This window comes from Lepidochelys olivacea (genome assembly GCF_965140295.1).
Source record: "Lepidochelys olivacea isolate rLepOli2 genome assembly, chromosome: 1".
NCBI classification, from domain to species: Eukaryota; Metazoa; Chordata; order Testudines; family Cheloniidae; genus Lepidochelys; species Lepidochelys olivacea.
Window position 1 is genome coordinate 104,212,693 of NC_140411.1, and position 23,570 is coordinate 104,236,262.

At 41.2% G+C, this 23,570-nt stretch overlaps 1 protein-coding gene across 1 annotated transcript in view; it reads right to left on the bottom strand.

Annotated features, from left to right (window-relative positions):
• The window catches only part of METTL21C (methyltransferase 21C, AARS1 lysine), a 60,073-nt gene extending 44,127 nt beyond the window's left edge, over nt 1-15,946 (bottom strand). Inside the window, exon 1 of the mRNA XM_084614825.1 lies at nt 15,914-15,946. The gene's annotated coding sequence lies outside the window, so the exon portion shown is untranslated. The remainder of the gene's footprint in view (nt 1-15,913) is intronic.
• Nucleotides 15,947-23,570: the final 7,624 nt, after the last annotated feature.

Sequence of the window (23,570 nt, forward strand, 5' to 3'; positions counted from 1 at the left end):
AACCAGTTGTTGCATTAGTCCATGATAAAATTCACCTCAAAACAGTGACACTGACAGCATTCACACAATTTCTGGAGACTCAGTATTTCTTGAACACAGAAAACTTCCTTACTCTTCTCATATTGGTGCTATGTACAACCAGGAAGTGGATGACCACTTCATGTCCATGCTTTTTCCATCCAGTTCACCCAGCAGAAGCAACAGGAAGTCAATGATAGTTTAAAATCCTGAGGACCACTTACCATTTTCCACTTTCAGCCGTGTGTAGTTTTAAAAAGTGATTATTATGAAAAAATGAAGGGCCCAATTCAAGAGAGCTTCCCTATTCAGCAGAGCACTTAAGAACATTTTTGACGTTATCTCTGTTAGTTTCCACTGAAGTCAATGAGACTGAACTATGTGCTTCGATTTATGCATATGCCAGTGTTCTCCAGAATGTGGATGGCCTTAATCATGGGATTCAGTGCTTTTTTGAATGATCAGTTACTTCCGGTTTAAAGTGAAAATCGAAATCCCTGTTTTTTAGTAACCAAAAGTAATCATTAGTACTTTACAAAATCACAGAAGTCAATTGCAGAGAAAAATAAATACTAACAACCAATAAACTTGCTATTTGTAGATGTCTACCTTTTTATTTAAGCATCTGAGCATGACTTTTTTATCCACTAGAGAGAGACCATATCACTTTCTTTAAAAGAGAGACTTGTCAAAATTTACTAATCACTCTTCCTAACAGCAATAGATATCCCAGACCTCCTAACAGATTGTAAGTCAATCTTCAGGTTCAGTGCAAGTCAATTCCCTGAAAGAAAAATGGCTTAAACAATTTACAACCAGCAACTTGAATTTCAGCTTTGGTACTCTATAACCAACAGTACACTGTTGGGTAGAGTATATACATATAAAAAGTATGATTACATATTTACAACGTGAGGACTGGTTTTTCATTTCATTGCAGAAGCCAAGTTAGAAATTGCAAAAATAGAATGATGGCATCAAACAGGAGAAAGGAAACTAACCTTCAGACATATGTGGGAAATAATGATCTAATCCATATTATAACACGGGATAGGGGATTGTTTAACAAGAAAAGTTCATGCAAATGTCATGCTGCTCCAGTCTCAGAAGATGAATGTGATAAGAGGCGTGTTTCAAAAAGAGTATTTACATCAGTCATCTAGAAATTTGTTTACTCTAGTCTGAAATCTTTGCCAAGTTATTGCAAACATTTTTAGGATTTGTGTTATGCCATTCCAGAAAGGCTGCTTATGTTATGGGCATGTATTCTGTTCTTTGATCTGTGCTATAGAAATTACAGCAGTTACACAGATGCCATAGAAACAGAGAGACATACGGAGAGTTTCCAAATATTCTTAGATTTCTGAGAGTGATATAAACAAAAATGGAGGCTCCTTTCAGGCTGTCATTCATCTACACTAATTCTAGGACTGAATTCTGTTTGGAATATTAAATTAAATAAATTGGCATATGATTAAAATTAGTGGGTGAGGGTTCGTGGGAAATGGTTTAGTACTAAAATTAGAGAAAGGTGAGTATCAGCAGAGGGAATATAGAAATATTATAGCAAATAGAAAATTTTCCCTTTGCTGATACTCACACCTTCTTGTCAACTGTTGGAAATGGGCGACGCCCACTTTGACTCCATTGGCCTCGTTAGCACTACAAAAGTAATCAACTGTTGAGAATAGGCCACTTCCACCTTAACTGAATTAGCACTGATCTCCCACTTGGTAAGGCAACTCCCATCTTTTCATATATATACCGCTTACTGTATTTTTCACTCCATGCAGCTGATGACGTGGGTTTTAGCCCACGAAAGCTTATGTCTAAATAAATTTGTTTGTCTCTAAGGCAGGAATCAGCAACCTTTGGCACGCGGCCCAAGGTAAGCCCCCTGGCAGGCCGGGCTGGTTTGTTTACCTGTTGTGGCTGCAGGTTTGGCCGATTACAGTTCCCACTGACCACGGTTCGCTGCTCCAGGCCAATGGGGGCTGCGGGAAGCGGTGCAGGGCGAGGGACATACTGGCTGCCGCTTCCTGCAGCCCCCATTGGCCTAGAGCGGCGAACTGCGGCCAGTGGGAGCCACGATTGGCCGAACCTGCTGACACGGCAGGTAAACAAACCGGCCTGGCCCTCCAGGGGGCTCACCCTGGTGAGCCGCATGCCAAAGGTTGCCAATCCCTGCTCTAAGGTGCCACAAGGTCTCCTTGTTGTTTTAACTTTACTACTGTAACCTTCATTTTCCTCAGTGGGCTGTTGCTTTCAGTCATTGCCTCACATCTACAATTGAGATGTAAGATCTTCAAGGGAGGGACCGTGTCTATTTGGTCTATAAAGCACCTAGCCCCGTCTGGATGCTGTGTAAATAATGATAGTACAGATGACTCACTCCTACAAAACACAACTTAAAACAACTGAGTATGCCTTATCTATGAATGAAAGCCAGTACAATCACCAAATCAGTATTTTATTGCACACGAGCACTGGCTTTGCAACTAAGGCTCTTCAGTCATGTTACAATAAATCACTAATGAAAATAGGCCCAACCTCACAGAAATTCGCCTCTGCAGCTGTTAGCCTCTGGAAGCTTTCTAGACCTCCTGGGCTCCAATGCTCCCTACTGTGACCATGAAATCCGCCTGCCCCATACCCTTTGCAGCTGTTTAATAATGAATTAGGCATTCCACACAGCCCCGTTTTTCAAGGGTGAAGTTTCCAATACCACCCGCATTCCCTGGAGTCTAGAGAATGTATGGAAACTCCATTGAGCATGCTCATGGAATTCTATATCATAGAATCATAGAATATCAGGGTTGGAAGGGACCCCAGAAGGTCATCTAGTTCAACCCCCTGCTCGAAGCAGGACCAATTCCCAGTTAAATCATCCCAGCCAGGGCTTTGTCAAGCCTGACCTTAAAAACCTCTAAGGAAGGAGATTCTACCACCTCCCTAGGTAACGCATTCCAGTGTTTCACCACCCTCTTAGTGAAAAAGTTTTTCCTAATATCCAATCTAAACCTCCCCCACTGCAACTTGAGACCATTACTCCTCGTTCTGTCATCTGCTACCATTGAGAACAGTCTAGAGCCATCCTCTTTGGAACCCCCTTTCAGGTAGTTGAAAGCAGCTATCAAATCCCCCCTCATTCTTCTCTTCTGCAGGCTAAACAATCCCAGCTCCCTCAGCCTCTCCTCATAAGTCATGTGTTCTAGACCCCTAATCATTTTTGTTGCCCTTCGCTGGACTCTCTCCAATTTATCCACATCCTTCTTGTAGTGTGGGGCCCAAAACTGGACACAGTACTCCAGATGAGGCCTCACCAATGTCGAATAGAGGGGAACGATCACGTCCCTCGATCTGCTCGCTATGCCCCTACTTATACATCCCAAAATGCCATTGGCCTTCTTGGCAACAAGGGCACACTGCTGACTCATATCCAGCTTCTCGTCCACTGTCACTGTCTATAGGTGCTATATAAGCTATTGAATGACAAAGTTACAACAAAATTCCCACAAATCTTCACAGAGGCTTTTTATTCCTTTAAGGACTGCTCTCTTTAAGAATGCAGCAAGGCATAAATGTGCTTATAAATAAATAGCTTTGAATATGAGCCATTCGTGTCATTGGCAATAATGGATTTTTGCTCACACAAACATGCATAATTAAACATGCAACTGTAAGTGTCTATTTTGAGAAGCTTTTCTGCTTGGAGTCACCTGCCGATCATGTATAATATAGACTCCATGCTATTTCACTTCTGCTACTCTGTAACTACTTCTAACAGCTTTCCCCCTCCATTTAATCAACGGTCCCTTTAACCCAGAAATGAAATAGTAGCAGGAGTCAGTAAGCTGAGACCAAAAGGTTAATTACTGCCAAAATATCATTCACTATTCCCTATGTATCCTCATTCGGACTTCACAGAGGATGGTAGTTTCTCAAACCCATATGCTTTTGAAATACAGTGGAACCCTCTCACAATAAAGTTTTGTCCCCCACCTCCAAGAAAACTTGACTACAAGCAGAGTTTCATTATAACAGGAGGGAGCCCTACCTGGCAAACTACCTTCTCCTCTTCACTCCAGTGGCCCTGGCTTTTTCACCCCTTAAAATTGCAGGGGGCAATGGGGGCTGTGGCTGGAAACAGCTTCAGCAAGCCCAACCTGGCTGCTCTCTGATCCCCTGAGAGCAGCTGCAGCAAGACTAGGATCCTTACCCCTCCCCCAACAGATATGAGCAACTTCTTCTTCCAGCTAGAGCAGAAGAGACAAGGGAGGTGATAAATCTTTGAATTGTTTTGAACTGATTAGCAGCATGGGATCCATTTATGCTGGAGTGAAAGCTTCCCCCAGTTTACCGTGTAGCGTACTAATAGAGAAAGGAGTATTGAAGCAATTCAAAAATTTCACTCCGCTTCACTAAAAAACAGAGTTTTATCACAATGCGGTTCGTTATGGCCTTGATCCAGCAAAGCACTTAAGCACATGTTCAACTTTAAGCATGTGAGTAATACGGGGACTTAAAGTTAAGCACATGCTTGAGTGCTTTGCTAAATCAGGGCTCAAAGAAGTGGGCTTCTCTGGAGCTGATGCTACTTCACTTGTATGGTAAGCAATCTCTAATCCGTAAATGGGGCGAGGTAGACAGTGACTTACTTGGGGTAATTTAGAGCATTCTTCATATTTGTGATTATTAATCCTTTAAAAAGACCCTGGTAGTATTTATCTCTATTATAAAGTGCATCTTCTTAAAAGGCTACACCCAGTAATTTTGTTTATATTCTGGAGTGTCCCTTCCTTCCCCTGTGCCTTCTCCTGGCTGCAAAGGCCTGATAGTTTTATTATCTGGAAGGGATGTTGCGGGAGTGGGAGACCACTCTGTTCCCCTAGCACAGCGGTTCTCAAACTTAATTGCACCACAACCACCTTCTGACAACAAAAGTTATTACAGGACCCGGGATGGGGGACCGAAGCCTGAGCCTCCCCAAGCCCCGCCAACCGGCGGGAGGGCCAAAGCCCAAGTGCTTCAGCCCCAGACAGAGGGCCTGTCACCTGAGCCCCCACAACCAAGGCTGAAGCCCTTGGGCTTTGGCCCTGGGTCCCAGCAAGTCTAAGCCAGCCCTGGTTGCGACCCACTTTGGCGTCCTGACCCGCAGTTTGAGAACTGCTGCCATAGTACGATGTACTTGTGTAGGAGGGGCACATATCATGACCCTATTATTCCATATACTGTGTATGCATATGTCTAATAGAGACATATTTTAGCTGTGTGTGGATCCAAGTAGTGTGCATGGGTATGTTGTATATATCATTTTTAAACTTAGAATACCGTAGCAATATACATATTTAAAAATTCACTGAGGCTTTAGGAATATTGGTGAGTGTTGCTAATCTGAACACATTTAGGCCAGAAAAAAACTGTCAGTGTTCTTGAAATCTGTGCCTAGACTCTGGTAGCACTTGGAAATACTCTGTTAGATTCCTGACACTGCCAGGGATCAGAGCCATAAAGTATTGAACAATAAATTTCAGAACACCTCCAAGAAAAGGGAAGTTGTCTGGCTTGTTTCCTCTTATAGAATGTGAAACCAGGAGTAATGGGAGCAAATTGCAGTGCTGCTATAGCACACCCTATAGTCAATAGAGGAGGTGCCAGAATTTGGTTGTAGGATGTCTGTCACGGTGTCACAGGTGACAGTGAGAGTGTTAACATGACTCTTTATGCTGCAATGAAAGAAGCAAATGAGCTTTGCAACTAGAGGAGAGTTTGGTGCTGACTCTCCTGTTCCCTGTGTGACCTTACTTGGATTCCTATGTCAATACTAGAGCATAGAACAGAAATTATCCAGGTTTAAACCTTTAATAAATTTAAATTGCCACATCATTTAAACCCCCAAATTGAAATTATTTGTGTGAGGTGGTGAGGGTTGATAAGCTTTACAAACCTAACAGCATGCAATTCATTAAATTACCCAATTTGCCCTCCCTCCCCACCCAATTTAAGTGTCATTATTCTCAAATAAATTTGTTAGTCTCTAAGGTGCCACAAGTCCTCCTTTTCTTTTTGCGGATACAGACTAACATGGCTGCTACTCTGAAACCTGTCATTATTCCCGTAGGGGTCCAGTGGCACCAAACACAGAAGGATTGTGCTAATGCACAAGAACAGGAAAGTGAAACTGACTAGCACCAGAAAATGAAGTTATCCAGACCAATTTCATTGTCTGTGATTTATTAAGTGCTAAAAATAAACAGCAAAAATAGTGAAAAGTACATTATACTTTTACAATTCTTGCAGTTTTTGTTATCCCTAGTGAGGTTAGTAACTCTGGTGAGGACATTGTTTCCTAATCATATTTTTTCTTTTAAATTAAATTAAATTAGCAGTAAAACTGATAGAATGCAACAGATATTTCACCCTCTGCAGATCAGTATTTGGGATGACTTCCATCCCTAATGAGGACAACATTCCCAGACAGTGGAATATTTCAGAGAACCTCCCAGGTCAGAAACATCTTTTTAGAGAAAGGGATGCTTCTTTTCCTGGCTTTCTATAACAGGCAACACTAGAAGAAAAGGGTATCAGGTGATCCTCATATGCTGATGTAAGAGCAGCTTCCAGCTGAATCCTGTTTAACACATTTCCCCCTACCCACTTCTTAGATTTCCTCTAGCTTACCTGGTTAAATGAGTTCCTACAGACCATGAATGCTCAGTTTGACTCTTACCTTTGTTGGTGCACAAGTTACATTGAAGCACAAAGTGTGGGCATAGATAGTAATGTGCATGAATGTTAGAAAGAAGGCAAAAATTAATCCTAATACACAAGGTCAGCACAAGGCCTTTGTACCATTTAAGCCCTATTTTGTGTGGTACGTAGGCTGTTGCACAGAGGGTATAAAGTGTGATTATTATCAGAAAACAGGACTAAAAATGGCTCCTTTTAACGCAACAGATCTGTCCTGTGTGAGTGCATGGGTAGCTGCTGACTTGACTGACTTTTTACTGCTTTTAGCACTGCAGAGACAGCAGAGCTATTGGAGAATGAGCTGGGTTCTTTCCTAGTGCTCGCACCACCTAGCAGAATTGTTAACTATCAATGGCAGATATTTTACCTCAAGATGCACAGAAGTGTACTACGCAAGGGAATCTAAGATACCTTTCTAACACACCTCACCTGAGTCAGGGTTATTGGTGATGGTGCATCAGCCAGAAAGAACCCAGCTTGACTTTCAGATCCCACACTGAGTTTGCAGATAGAATAAACAAAATAAACGTGGAGCCCAAGAACGCTGAGGAGCTCATTTGATCATTGATGTTGATTTTTCAATTAGTCTTGGAACACTGGGGAAGTTCCAGAAGATTGGAAGAAAGCTAATTTGTGCCAATATTTTAGAAGAGTAAATAGGATGACACAGGGAATTATAGGTCTGTCAGTCTGACACCTATCCCAGGCAAAATAATGTAGCAGCTAATATGGGATTCAATTAATAAAGAATTAAAAGAGAGTATTATAATTAATGCCAATCAACACGGGTTTATGGAAAATAGATCCTGCCAAACAAACCTGATAACTTTTTTTTATGACATTACAAGTCTGGTTGATAAAGGTAACAGTGTTAATGTAATATACTTCAACTTTGGTAAAGCATTTGACTTGGTACCATGATATCGTGATTAAAAAATTAGCAAGATATAAAATGGCTCACATTAAGTGGATTAAAAAATGGCTAACTGAGAATCTCAAAATGCAGTTGTAAATAGGGAATCATCATCAAACAGGTGTGTTTCTAGTGGGGTCCTGCAGGAATCAGTTCTTGGCCCTATGCTACTCAACATTTTATGAATGACCTTGAAGAAAACTCAGAATCATCACTGAAAAAGTTTGCAGGTGGTACAAAAATTGGGTGAGTGGTAAATAATGAAGAGAACAGGTCACTGATACAGAGCAAGCTGGATTGCTTGGTAAACTGAGTGTAAGCAAACAATATGTGTTTTAATACAGGTAAATGTATACATCGGGGAACAAAGAATGTAGGCCCTATTTACATGATGGTGGACTCTACTCTGGCAAGCAGTAACTCTGAAAAATATTTGGGAGTCATGATAGATAAACAGCTGAACAAGAGCTCCCAGTGCAACACTGTGCCCAAAAGCGGTAATGCAATCCTTCAGTGCAAACCCAGAGGGATTTCGACTGAGTAGTGCTGGAAATATAGGTGAGTGGGGTGCTATCACACCCCTGGCTTGAAGGAGGAATAAGAAACACCAAATACATGCTTTCCATTATCAACACCTCCACTATAAAAATTGTTCTAGCACCCCTGTCTTGAGTAGGAGTAAAGAGGTTATTTCACCTCTGAATGGTTTCAGAGTAGCAGCCGTGTTAGTCTGTATTCGCAAAAAGAAAAGGAGGACTTGTGGCACCTTAGAGACTAACTCCTTTTCTTTTCACCTCTGAATGTGGCACTTCTGCAGAATGCTGTGGAATACTGTGTCTAGTTTTTATGTCAACAATTAGAGAGCAATGTTGATAAATTGAAAAGGGTTCAGAGAAGAGCCATGAGAGTGATTAAAGGATTAGAAAACATGCCTTATAGTGAGAGACTCCAAGAGCTCACTCTATTTAACTTAACAGAGAAGGTAAAGGGGTGACTTTATTACAGTCTATAAGTACCTACATGGGGAACAAATATTTAAATAAGTTCTTCAGTCTAGCAGAGAAAGTTATAAGTTGAAGTTGAAGCTAGACAAATTCAAACAGGCGATAAAGCATACATTTTTACGAAGAGTAATTAATCATTGAAACAACTAACCAAGGGTCATGATGGATTCTCTGTCACTGGCAATTTTTAAACCAAGATTGGATGTTTTTCCAAAAGATATGCTCTAGGAATTATTTGGGGAAGTTCTATGGCCTGTGTTATGTGGAAGATCAGACTGGATGATCCTGGTGGCCCCTTTTGGCCATGGAATTGAAGAAACTATGAAGCCTTTCTACAGAGACACTTTTCAGAGAAGTAACCTCCTTTAAGGGAAACATCAAGAAATAGGAGAAGGTCCAAGGGAAAACTGTTAGGAGGGAACTGGGAGAATTCCTACTCTTACTGGAAGAACTAAATTTGACCAGCTACTGAATAAAAATCTAAAAGTGAACATATTGTCATCATGAATGGGTGTGAATCCAGTTCTTAGAGGGAAGCTATCTGCATCACAAAAGCCATGACTTCAATTAGCACTAAATGGCACGTGTGTAGTACAAAGGCCAAGGAATGACTAAAGACCGAGTGGGGTTCTTCCAGAACAAGGGTAAGTCACTGTGGGGCATCTTATATAGCTGCTGCCTGTGCTCTCTCTGTTCTGTGGCTATCAAGCCGGACCACTGATCCTTGGCATTATTATTATTTTCTTGGCTTTCTGTAGTGCCCAGAAGCCCCGTCATGAACCAGGATCCCATGGTGCAAGGTGCTGTACACAGAAAAAAAAGATGGTTTCTGCCCCAAAGTGCATGTCTACATAACAGCTGGGAGGACAAGCACGTGCTGGCTCTCCTTGAGCCAGCATGCTAAAAATAAGAGTGTGGCTGCTGTAGCATAGGTGGCAGCTCAGGTTAGCTGCCCCAGTACATCCCCCGGGACGGGAGGTCAGACGGGGCTGCACTTAAGCTAACGTCCATCATTTGTAGGCGTAGTGGGACTCTACCACTGCAGTAGAGTGCTTACAAATGTTCCCAGTGTAGATGTACCCTCGTTCACACTGAGTAGCCTCAACTAAGTTAAAAAAAAGGTTTCAGTGGGACTGCTTGATGGAGTAAGTGCTGCTTAACAGGAGCATGAGTTGCAAAACAAGGCCCTTAATTTTTTTTTTAAATTAGTCCCCCATAACTCAAAGCTGCTTCTCAGTTCTAGTTCATTTTCATTCTTTACAAGATATTTCTTGCAATCCCGACGTATAGTTTAATTTTGCCAACAAATTGCATTTACTATACATTCAATAGAGGCTGGCAAGCTATCCAGATGCTGCTGTGTGCTTGCTCTGCATTCAGTATAGCGGAGTAAGTGTCGCAAAACTTTCCCCATAAATAGGCACTTGAATCAAAGAACCGAATGTGCTTTGGCTGTGTATGAACTCCTTTTGTGATCCCTTTTCGTGAATATTGTTGCAAATGAGTTTTAATTACAGACTCAAGAGAAGAGCCCTCGGTTGATGCCTTTTTAAAAATTTGTCCTCAGAAGACCAAGAGTTCCTTTTAGCCTTTTGCCTGACCAGATATACTCTAGTTTAATTTTCAATACTTTGTTTTTCTTTCTAATTTGTGTTTTGATTGATATGTCCACAAGAGTTCAGTCATCTATGGAATATCCACGTGAGATTTTGGTAGTCTTGCTTGAATTTTTAAGAGAGAACAGCTGTCTGGTGAGTAATCCAGCAAGATTTACACCAGTCATGTGAGACTTCTCACAAGAGTTCACAGAGGGCAGTGAAATCGAAAAGATCTTGTAGATTTTCCAGGGCATGGATTTCCAGTCACACTACCTGTAACTATTAACATGAACATGACTTCACACAGGATTAAATTCACCCGCATGCAGAGGGATAAAACAAGGTTTATGCAGCACTTAAATTCTCAAAATAGGGCTTAAATGAGATTTAAGTGCTGCACAGACCTTGTGGCAGTTAATTTCATCCTGTGTGCATGAGATATATAGGGCTGCATTTAACTGATGTGCAACAAGCATGTACATTTTTGCAGGTGCACATATTATTGTGGCCCATGAAGTTCCCAGGCATAAAGATTTTTATGTCCTTAGAAAATATAGGTTGAATTGAATAAATGTGGCTATAATAAAATCAATTTTTTCTGCTATGTTTTATTGCTCATAGTAACTAGCTTATAAGAACTGTGCATTTTCAGAATAATGTGTTCTGAATGTAACCTGTACAGTAAAATATGGCAAAAATATGTGTGTGTCTTATTTTTAGGGATGCTTTGGTATTGAGATGAGCTGGTTGGAAAATGGACTATTTTGAGAGTTTAGAGGATTCTGGAGGGAAGTGTGTTATCAGGGCCTAGTGGCAGTATGCAGGCAGCCTAGAATAGGGGTAGTCAAATATTTTTTGGCAAGATTCCAAATTTCTTTGTCAAGGTATATTCAAGGTCCAGACTCCAGAGAAAATAAAAATAAAAATAAAATAACAATAATGATAAGTAAATAAAAAGATTTCTGGGTCTGTTCAAGAGCATCTGGTGGTCTGGATTTGGCCCATTGTCCGCCTCTTGACTACCCCAGCCTAGAATTAGGTGGGGGTGAATTGTACCTCTCTTTGTATTCGGAAATAGCCTGCTTTATGTCTCTGTGTTTTGTGGGTTCTTGTGTGTTATCCTTCTAGATTCTAAGAAATAGAGTACTGTTACTCTGCCAACTTCCAGCAAGAGCATTTTATGTTTTTCATCTAACTTCTGTGCGTATGGTCATCAACATAGCACAAAACATTTTCTATAAACACTTTTGTGAATATTTTTGTTTGCTTTTAGTCAGAATTCTTCTCCCAGCTCTAATACTGAGTTGAGAAAGCCTACATTGACTGTGCTGTAGCAGATACTACAGTGATGAGCGCAGTACAAGAACCTAAATTAACTAGAATAGAATACAGAAGGATACACTATGGGTCTTTGCTTGTATGAAATGGTATTTATAACAAAACTGCCCTCTTGCTATTACCTTAGCATGTGGATTACATTGATCATGATCTGGCTATGTGTGTCTGCTAGCAATGGGCCTGAAGCAAAGCTGATTTCCCAGAGCTGTTAGTAGTGCGTGCACCTACAAACTACACCTCTCAGGTCATATTCTGGAGCCCCATGGACACGGTGGATTGGGAAGGCAGTCTGGGGTTGTGGGAGGTAAGGAAATTTCTACATTTGCTTGAGAACTAGTTTGGGGTTATTTTATTCTCAGAGGAGATGGAGGCACCTCAAGGAAACATTTGCCAGTTAGCTGATGATGCTCTAAACCAGGTCAGTTCCATCCTGGTCAAAGTGTGGAGGCCCCTCATATACAAAAGGCAAGGGCTTGTGGAACAGGAATCAATGTTTATCTTAATTATTTGCAGTTGGGTTGGAAGAGACAGTGAGGATGTTTAGTAAAGTAATCAGATGGTTTTAACTATAACATAATGGTTGACTGATGATTGGCTGATGCGTCAGGAATTTAAGGAGAGACACGATTGTTTGGCAGTTCTGTGGCGGGAAAACATTTTTTAAGACTGCTCATTTAATTAAAGAAAAGACTTACAGCACAAATGTATATAATCTTCAGTAGTATCACGAGATATCACGAGTGTGGTAATCTGGAAAATATCCATGTTAGCCACTATCTGCTGTGGAAAATAATAGTTTTTGATTTCTGCACGATGGCCTCGCATGGCATGGGGTTCACACTATCCTGAGTCGAACCAGAAAGAAAAAAATCTGTCTCATTTTAAGATATGTAATTTGACACCAATAGATCCCACACTCAGTGCAGAAGGGGTTGCGGGTTGCACTCTGACAAGGCATAGTATTTATTAAAAGTGGTGTGCTTCTGCCACAGGACAAAGAAGAAAATTGACTCTAGGGTCTCGTTGATACTGGAGAATTGAACCATGTATAATTTAAAGGTTAGCACTGGTCTGTGTGTGAGTGGCACATTACAGAACATTCACACTATCAATTCTATTTCACTCGTACTTATCCCTGCCCCCACACAAATCGGTAAAAGCATTTTTTCTTCCTGAGAAACTATCCCACAGTTCCCAGCACAACTGATAAAAACAGCGTCTTGTGAAAACTAGAATGGGGGCCTGCTCCCACTTCCTGTTTAGATGGGGCCAAATTCTCTTTGAAGAAGAGATGGAAAACTCATACACACAGCTTGCAAGATTTGATCACTTATACTCTAAAACCGCTTTCGCCTTGAGCCTGAAAACTGAACACTAGCCTAAAATTAGTGCTTGAAACAAATCCAAATGCTTCTGGATTCACTTCTACCTATAAAAAGTTGTCAGTAGTGATCATTTCAATTACAGGTGGAATGTTCTGAATTTTCAATCCAGAATCCTTTATGTCAGCAGTTTAAAAATGATGATTCACAGTGAGATAATTCCCTTGGAAATTCATATAAACTAAAGGAACAACTGCAGCAATTAAACAGGAAAACAGATTTGCCATGTAACTTTCCATTTATATAAATCAGCTTTTATCAGCTTGCCGGAGGGCTCCACCCTCCTCTTCAGCACTGCTCCTGTCCATCATTCTTAAAATACAGGGCCAAAACCTCACTGCAGGAAGCCAGTGTAGGTTGGCATATACATGACATGGTTTGCCAAATCTCTCTCCCGCTGATTTTATTATCGAACTTGACTCTTCCAGAGACTCTGTGTGCCTGATGTCATTGCTCAGAAATTCTTGGGCTGATTAGTTGTTGCCAGCAATGAGGGAGTCTCTCTCTAACTTCTGGGTCTCAGTGTAATATTACTATGCATAGCATTTGCCCAGAATAGAGAAGTGTAATATTTTCCCCCCTTTTCAGCTAACTGAAGTACTCCAGTGGCCTATGGACATGTGAGTTCAGTTCTGAAATCCATATTATGTCCTTGAGTTGGCTCATAACCTTAACCAGGTGATCTAGAAGTGACCATGGATATTCCGGAAAAGTCAGAGGTTAAACACTGCCTTGTTTTGTTCCTTATAAATAAAAACTGTTTGATGCTTCAATAGTTTTGAAGTGCTTACTACTACAAAGTCCTGGGTTGCATCTCTCTTAAGAACTTGTGCTTGTCAGAAGCCAAAGATTTATAAGCACTGAGAAAAAGGTTGCCAGACATGTCTGGGGCTACAATCTGTCATGTGGATTCCAATAATTTGCACCCCATGCAGCATTTCATGGCACCATAAAAGCTCTTGTAAATGAAGGCAGATTTTGTGACACACACCCCATAATTTAAAATGGAGGTCAAAGTAACTGACACAATTTACCTTACAGGGCAATTCAGCTCAGAAAAGAGCAAAGGAGGCAGAAGGTCTTTAATGGGGTATCAGAGGGGTTGGTGTGAAGCCCAGTCTTATTTAACATCCTCATTAACCTCAGAGAGGGAGTAAATAGCACACTAATTAAATGTGTAGCAGGTACTAAATTGGGAAACTTTGTGAAAAACAAGGAGGAGAGGGAAATAAAAAGTGGTTAAGTGTAGCCTATAAAATATGCTAAGTAGAAATTAGGCTTTGGCCTAAATTTAGCCTAAGTGTAGAGGAGTTTGGGACATTGCACTTTCTAATGTGAGCAGAAATTAGAGATAAATTGGAGACAGTAAGGTGGGGAAATTGAAGTTAGCAAGGACATGACCGAGGGTTATGTTGTTGATTTGTTTTGGTTACAACTGTTTTGAACAAGGTTTTAATGAGTGTTTTTGAGAATTGTGGATGTTTAATTAAAATGCTATCTATTTTGATAGTATGGGAAGGACATTGGTGCAGATGTTAATTTAAAATAATGTGTAACGTAAAAAGCCAATAAGGAGCTGGCAGAAATATAATTATGGTAAGGAGCAGTTTAATGTTAATTAGTATTATAATGGATTACAAAAGGAGTAGTTTTGTTAATTTGTGGAGCATGCTAATTAACATCAAAAGGGTACCATTAGGAGCCAACATTCTAAGGTTTTATTTCTATTGTCAGTGGACTGCTCACACACTGATGCACCATTTTATCTTTGAGTGTAAGTATAAATGTATTGTGTACACGGTAATTGCATGCCTGTAATCATTTTTCTTTTGAGTAGTTTGCTAAGTGTCGCATAGGGGTCCTCTACTAATAAATTTTCTGTAACTGAGCAAGTGGTGCAAACCTGCAAACTAAGTTGGGTTTTTCTGCACCCTTTAACACATTAATATTAATTGGGACTATTTCAACCTAAAGGTTACATAAGAGAGATTAGAATGGTAGGTACAAACAACAAAATGAAATTCAAGATGGAAAAATGCACACTAGTGCATCGGAGGAAAGAAACTAAGAGATATTCAGTGGAAGAAGGTACGTGGAAAGCTATAATGCCAAGAGGAACGAAGGCATGGTAGAGGAGATGAGCTTGTACTTTTATAGCAGCAAAAAAATCTATGCCTGTAAGCCAGTTGCGGTCCCCGCCCGCCCGTCCATCAGGGAGGGAGGCCAAGCCCTCTCACCGCAGTGCTCCTAAAGCGACTCTGTTCGGGCGGGGGTGGGGGGAGGAAGGAAGGAAATTTGCTGACTGTTAATGATTAATGGGTCCAAGCCTGCACTCTAGGCTGGGCAACAATTGGGTCTGTGAGCCCTGGCCAGAGCAGGGCAGCACACAGTTAAAGCTCCTGGCCCACAGTCAGGCGGGGTAGCAATAAATCTATAGGCGCCATGCCCTCAATCTGGGCGGGCAACACACAGTTAAGGCTCTGGCCTGCAGTGAGCCAGAGCAGTAGGGAGTCTGTCTGCCTGGAGCCCTCAGTCAGGGTGGAGCAGCAATCAGTTCAGGTAATGGCTCTGGCCTATAGTCAGGTAGAGCAACCGTGCAGTCTATGGGGAGGATTAGCTCTCTGGGGAGGGAGCCAGCCAAACCATCTGGTGTCCTAGCTCGGGCAGGTGCCAGACCAATGCAGGCCTCCTGACCAAAAGGTGGGGAGTCTGCCACCCCCAGGGGTGGGGTGGCAGGAGGTAGGGGGACGCAGGGCTACCCACTCCAGTGCGTGCCAGCCCAAGGCCCTAACAGTGGCGGAGTGGTCAGCGGGGAAATCCAGCCACAAAACGCTGGCCAGCTTGCAGTCACACAGCCGAACCCTATTCGACTTCCCTGGGCTCCTTCCTACACTCGCAGTCCGGGAGTACCTGGGTTCTGGGGTTGTCGTCAGTCTTGTTGGAGTAAACGGTAAGTGGCAGACCCAACAGCTCCTTGGTGTTCCCAGGATCTGGCAGCTCGGGCAGTCCTTCTGGGTCTCTGGCGCTGTAGTAGCCTCCATCAGATCTGGGCTCCAGCAGCGGCGGGGAGACATCCTGCTCCCTAGCAGCTCTGCTCTCACTGAGCTAGAGGGCTGGCCTTTTATATTTCCAGTTCCTGTACCATTTCTCTGCTTCCGACGGGGTGGCCGCGAATATCCCAATTCTGCCGACCAGGGAGCAGTCACGGTCCCCTCCCTGTCCATCAGGGAGGGTGGCCATGCCCCCTTGCTACAGTGCCATTTTGAATTTCATAAATAGAGCCATTGCATCAGTAATGATAGTCAATCTGTAGATGAAACTACTACGGCACCTAGTTATGGGCACCTTAATAACAGAAAGATGATGAATTGGAAGAAATTCAGAGAAAGCAATAAAAATTATTAAGATAGTAGCAATAGTAAATATTCATACCATGGTAGCTCCGACAGATCCTAATATGTGGTGGCAGGGGAAGGGGGAGAGATGTACAAACACAGTAAAGAGACAATCCTTGCCTTCCAATTTAAAGATGGGATGGAGAGCTAATTTACGAGGAATTCCCTAAATATGTATATCTTGGTCAAACGATAAAGCCAAGATATGATTGCAGTGTACAAGTATTTGAAGGATGTAAACACCAAAAAGAGAGAAATGATTTAATGTGGTACAAGGATGTATATATAGTAACAATGGTGTAAAATAACAAAGGAAAATGTAGATTGAATATCAGGAAAAACTTCCTGATGGTCAATATATTAGTCTTTTGAATAGCTTCCCAAGGAAAATGGCAGAAGCCCATAATTTGGGGTAACTGAAAGCTGGACTGAACAAAGTATTGTGAAACCAGCTAAGAGTGAAACCAATCTTTCATTGGTAGGTGGCTATATTAAATGACCTAATAAGTTTTTGCCATCTCTAAGTTTTATCATTCTAAAAATTAATTTGATCTGCAAAAAGTGCTTGTTTTATGGCATACAGTATAAATTCACCATTTACTAGGAACTCACTACATGTCACTCCTTCCCCTCCTCATTGCCTAGCCATGTTCTGTGCAAACAGCTGGATGATTAGGCACATTCCTGCCTCTGGTATTCTGCCAGCATAGGAATCTGTCAGCCCACCACTCCTGGTAGTAATGGTAGTTGTTGCTCACTGCTGTGGTCCACCTGGACTATTGCTTTTCACGGTTGCTGCTTTTTGAAAAAAAAAAAAACCTCTTGCTCAGCTGCAACAACAACGCTCTTTTGCCTTCCAAACTTCCAACCCATCAAGTTTTAAAATGGTTGCAGGAGCAGTTTCAATACAAATTTACACCAGTTGATCTCTTTGATTTCAGTGGAGTACTCTTGGTGTATCTGTAGAGATATGTTTATGAAAAATAGTGATTTGGAGATGCTTCCTCATAAGGGACAGTGTTGTGAGTGTGGGAATTTGGAGATGTGTCCTGGAGGCAGGGATTGAAAACACCGCATGGCTGTGTGCAGCAGCTCACCAGAGACGCTCTCTTGTTTGTTTTATTCCTTTCTCATTCACTAGTTTGTTATTTAATGAATCCCAGTATTGTAACATGGTGTCAGAAGTGCTGAATGAGAAGGAAGTTGCAATCATTTTGAAGTTAACTCCTGTCAAGTGTTTGCAACTGAAAACAGAGACAAAAGGAGGCACCAGAGAAGCACGTGGGCAACCAGGCACAAAGCCTTTTGCATGTATTTGGTGAGCACAACAGTAGCTTAACTAGTTTAAGGAGGGGAAAAAGCCAAAAATGGATGTTTTGCAACCTTCCAGTCTGCGATTGTCACACAATGTTGCAGAGAACTGGAAAAAATTCAGACAGAGATTTGAATTGTGTTTAGCAGCCACAGCGGCAGATGAGAAAAAATGATAAAGTGAAATCATCAATCTTTTTCCACGTTGTTGGGGAGGAAGCATTGGATATTTATAACAACTTTAAGTTTGAAGAAGGTGAAAGCATGAAGTTAATTAAAATGCTGACTAAATTTGAGGAATATTATGTGATGTTGCACTCTATATGATTTTATGAAAATATGCTAATGAGTGTGAATATAATGTAACGGGAATATGCTTAAGCAAAAGGTCCCTTGTAAGGTATCATTACAAAGCTTATAATCTACTGAGTGTGGTCATCCTATTTGTATGTATGTATCATTCTTGTATCTGAAACTAGAAATATGAAATATAACGCTGAAGTCCTGTTGTAATTATGCAAAGTGTGGGCCATTAATGGTGGCTTGGAATCTTGATGGCTCCCATTAACCAGGACAATTGGTTGTAAATGGTTCTGTTTACTTGTAAGTCTTCCTGAATACCTGTGTGCTGGCAAGTGGGTAATGGATTCCAGTTCAGATGACATGATCACATGTCACTGTAGGACTTCATCTTTTACCTGGTTCTTTTCCATTTAGAAGGAGGGGTGGGAACCCAGAGAGGGACAAAGGATTCCCACCTTGTGCAAAAGATATATAAGGGGGTGGAACAGAACAAAGGGGGCTGCAGTCATGAGAAATCCCTAGCTACCACCTGAGCTGGAACAAGGATTGTACCAGGGGAAAGGATTGGGCTCAGACTAGAAGGAGGCTAGTCTGTCAAAGAAGCTTATTGGAACATCTCTGAGGGTGAGATTTACCTGCATTTAGTTTTTACTGTATTAGGCTTAGACTTGCGTGTTTTATTTTATTTTGCTTGGTAATTCAGTTTCTTCTGTCTGTTATTACTTGGAACCACTTAAATCCTACTTTTTGTATTTAATAAAATCACTTTTTACTTATTAATTGACCCAGAGTAAGTATTAATACCTGGGGGCTAGGGGGAGGGGGAAACAGCTGTGCATATCTCTCTATCAGTGTTATAGAGGGTGAACAATTTATGAGTTTACCCTGTATAAGCTTTATATAGGGTAAAACAGATTTATTTGTGGTTTGGACCCCACTGGGAGCTGGGTATCTAGGTGTTGGAGACAGGCGCACTTCTTAAGCTGTTTTCAGTTAAGCCTGCAGCTTTTGGGGGACATGGTTCAGACCTGGGTCTGTGTTTGTAGCAGGCTAGCATGTCTGCCACAACCAGGCAGGGCACTGAAGTCCATAGGCACCCACTCCGTGGGTGCTCTGGGGCTGGAACACTCACGGGGAAAAATTGGTGGGTGCTGTGCACCCACCGGCAGCCAAGCTCCCAGCTCACCTCACCTCACCTCCGCCTCCACCTCCTCCCCGAGCATGCCGCATCCCTGCTTCTCCTCCCAGCACTTGCCGCCGTGAGCTGTTTTGTGGTGTAACAAGCTGTGGGAGGGAGGAGAGAGGAGAAGGAATGTGGTGCGCTCAGGGAAGGAGGCGGGAAAGAGGTGGGGCCAGGGTGGGGATTTGGAGAAGGAATCCAATAGGGGCAGGGAGAAGGCAGAGTTGGGGTTGGGACTTTGGGGAAGGAGTTGGAATGGGGATGGGAGGGGTGGGGCAGGGGTGGAGTCAGGGCAGGACGGGGGGCGGGCGGTCGAGCACCCACCAGCGCCAGGAGAAGTTGGCGCCTATGCTGAAGTCCCAAGCTGGCAGGGAAAACAGGCTCAGGGGTAGTCTCAGCACATCAGATGACAGTCCCAAAGGGGTCTGTGGTCCAACCTGCCACATATTGCATGCCAAAGAGGACTGAAACCTTTGAGAGAGATAAAATGTCCAATGGTTCCTGGGAATGGTTATGCTGGAAAATTCATATCTAATCTATTTACCAAAGCAGCATCTTAGAGAAAACTCCTAGAGAATACAAATGAATGGTACTGGAGTGCAGAACAGTAGGAATCATGGGAAGGTTTAAAACAACTGATACAAAAACCAGTGTTGAAGTTTTATACACCAGGAAAGCCTATTAAAACCTCAGCAGATGCTTCACAGTCTGGGATAGGTGCAGTGATTTTACAGAAGCATGAGGATTGTTGGCAACCAGTAGCCTATGCATCGAAATCACTGACTGAGGCAGAAATGAGATACGCACAGACCAAGAAGGAGCTTTTAGGAATATTGTTTGCCTGTGAGAGATTCAATCAGTATATTAATGGACAGACAGTGAAAGTTGAAACAGACCACAAGCCCCTGATAGCTTTATTTAGGGGGTAGGGGTTGGGACTCGGGGGGAGCAGGGCAGGGGCAGGGCCTTGGGGGGAAGAGGCGGGTAGGGGGAGGATTCCGGCATTCTTGCCGGAGTATATGGTTTTTAAATATTACAAAGTTGGCAACCCTACTCGATTCACTTTCGTTTCAGTGAATGTTGAATCAAAATGATTTATATAGAGAAACATAACTTCAAACATGACATAAATTCTTAAAAGGATATATTTTTTCCCTCCTCAGTTGAGGATTCCATTTACAAAGGATTGTAGGTCATATAAACGTGTTGACTTTTTTATAATCTAAGGGCATTATAATATGAAAGCACTATTAGATAAAGAAAGCAGCATTGCCAGCACTCAAAGATTATTCCTGAGTGACACAATCTGAGGTGCATTTTATGCTGCTCACAATTCACAAGAGCAGTATGAGACAGACATGATTTTGTCATAGCTACTTTCTTGCCCTACCTGGAGGCAGGCTCACCTACAGTAACAGATCTGTAGGGAATTATGTTGAGAGTGCTCTGCTCCCTGTCAGGTCTCAGGAAAAGCAAGTAGTATGGATTATAGAATTATTCCCTTCAATGAACAAATGGTGATGTAGGAACTGAAGTGTTCCTTAATGAGTTGGAGAGAGATGAAAATGCTTGCTCCACTGGGAGGGGAGGAAGGGGAAAGGGTAGAGTTCTATCTAAGATGCCAGTTTGAGACGAGACCCTTGTATGTATTTGAGCTTGGAAGTTGAGTTGTGCAAACACACCAGGCAAGGGTGGGACTCTTCCTCCTAGTTGCTGCAATGAGGGATTTACCTTTAAGAGTTCAAGAAACATACAACTTTAAATTATAGCTATTCTCCAACTGAAATTATTGAGGAAAGCTCCTTAGAGGTTCTAATTTGGTTATCAATATATGGGCAAAATGATTCACTTTAAGTTTATTACATATAGTGTTGGTAAATATTAATCTTTTATTATTTTATTTTTATATTAACTCATGATTCTTTGACCAAAAAATATCCCAGAAACTTTTCTCTGTCAGCCAAAGTGCTGTTTAAACCCTAATGCTAAAAAGTGTTTTGCTTTAGACTAATGAATGTCTGTAAAATCATAGTAGGACTGTGCTTAATTATCCAATCTGCTTTGTACCCTGAACTTTAGCTGACCCTTATATGTTATCAATAAGATGAATTATAATGGGACCTTAGTGTGTTGTTAATAATGGATTGTGTGTCCTCTTACTTTAACCTTTGACCCTTGGGAAAATATGTCCAGATGTCCAGAAAGGAACTATTGTAATTGATATGATGCAGGTGTTTTCTGTGATTAAGATAATGATCTATCGAAAGACCCTTTTAGCTTATCAGGAACTACTCTAACAGATTATTTCTGCCATAATGACTTAGTTACAGTTATCTTTTGTGATTGATAAAATAATGGATTGATAAACAGGTGTCTTTAGCTTATCAATTAGGTAAACCAAATACCATGAAAAGCGTTCCACAGATCAATAGGTCTTTTTCTTTGTCTCTTTTCTGTAAATACGCATAGTATATAAAGGGATGAATTTTGGGGAGTTAGTTAGAAGTGAAGTAAACTGCCAACAATCCTCCAGTCTCAGATTGGTATGTATGTTTCCTTTCTGTATTCTGTATAGTGCTGTATTAAGTACTAATTGATTGTCTTACTTAAATAAAACTTCAACTAAGTTGGTTATTTTACATCATGTCTTATTAAATCCAAACAAGTAATAGTAGTCACACATAAGTCTCTAAATCTTAAATACTCTGATACATAATAGCAACTCATCTAGAATACTTGGAGTGAGGCTGGGAGAAATCAGACAAAAGTAAAGTTATGTATCTCCTGAGAAAACAGGTATTGAGATGGTCAGTGATTAAGTGGATTACTACACATGGCTCTACTCAGTAAAACTATAAAAATATTGACAGGAGAGACCTCAGCAGTCCAGAACCTAATTTGGGACTCTTCATAATGGGATAATATTGAGAAACTAGGCTGATTTAAGGTACCAGAGAAAATTTTTCATGAATTGGTCGAGATCCCCAGCTGGTGCAAATTGGGATAGTTCCATTGCCTTCATAGAAGTACACTGATTTACACGAGTGAAGCGGAAAGCACTCTAAAGGGTGTTAGAATGCAGACTATCAAAAAGACTTCATAAGAGGGAATCTCTTCTAAAACTGCACAGCAACACATTAAGGTTTAAGGAACTGGATCAGGTTTAAGGAACTGGATTCAGTGTTTACATTTGCACAAAGAGGCAGAAAACCAAAGTAGATAGGCTTCAATAAGCTTATTTAGATTCAATAAACCCAGTTGAAATTTGTGGTACTGTATTTCATGATGGCCATTCCTTTATTCTGAGTCTTATACAAAGCTGAGAACATTCCAGATGCTGTACAATATAATAATTATAATTAACAGACACCCTTTCTGGTAATCTCAGTAGAGAGAGCAAAGATTAAACCGGTGTGGATATTACACCTACTCCTCCTATTCCTTGAGGTGGGTCCCTCTAGATCCACGGTCAAGGCACATTGCAGGGGCAGTGTGGGGAGGATTACACTACAGTTGCTCATGATACCTGATATGTGAATAAATCAAGGATTTCATTTTCTAATTTTCATGAGCACTAAATTAAGTTTAAGGGGAAACGCAATGCATTTTGCTGCATTTTGGAATGAAACCAATGATTAATCTAAATAAAGATTTGTTTAGAGTTTCCAATAAGAAATAAAATGTATAGTTTGAGCTCTCAGATTCGATGCTCTAATGTGACATTTATAATTATAAATAGCAATAATCTCTTCAGATAAGTAACTCTCACTAGTATGAGTAACTACATGACTATGAATGGTATCACTTTTTTTGGACCCACAGTTAAATGTTAAAGGTTCTCATATCTTAGTGCATTAAGTACTTGGTTAAAATAAGTGTAAAACTGAGAGTGGTAATGCTGCTCCTTGCTACCTTTACACAAGCTAATCTTTTGTAGAAATGGTGTAGACATTATATAACATGTGCATGTATGCTGAAACTTCACAGTAAAAATGTCCAAGGCATTCAGTATTGTATTGCGTGGATGTGCCTAAATCATTAGTTCTCATCTTGCAGCAATGGAGTATACAGAGGTTTGTCCATTGGCTTTTATCCTAATTAGCTCACTGATAGTCCAAGAAAGAGAACAGCCAAAAAGTATGTTACATGCTGCCAACAATTCCCCAGTGCAAAGTATTAATGAATTGTAACAGCTGCTACTTGAACATAAGGTAAGTGCTTCTTATCAAATATCACTGAGGGAATGCAGAACCCCTAAAGGACTGAAGAATTTATAGCAGCAAGAAGTCTCTGTCTGACAGCACACATTGTGATAATAGATCTATTGCGTGGCCTAATTAAAGTGATGAAATCAAGTACTATTATCTGTCTGACTTAC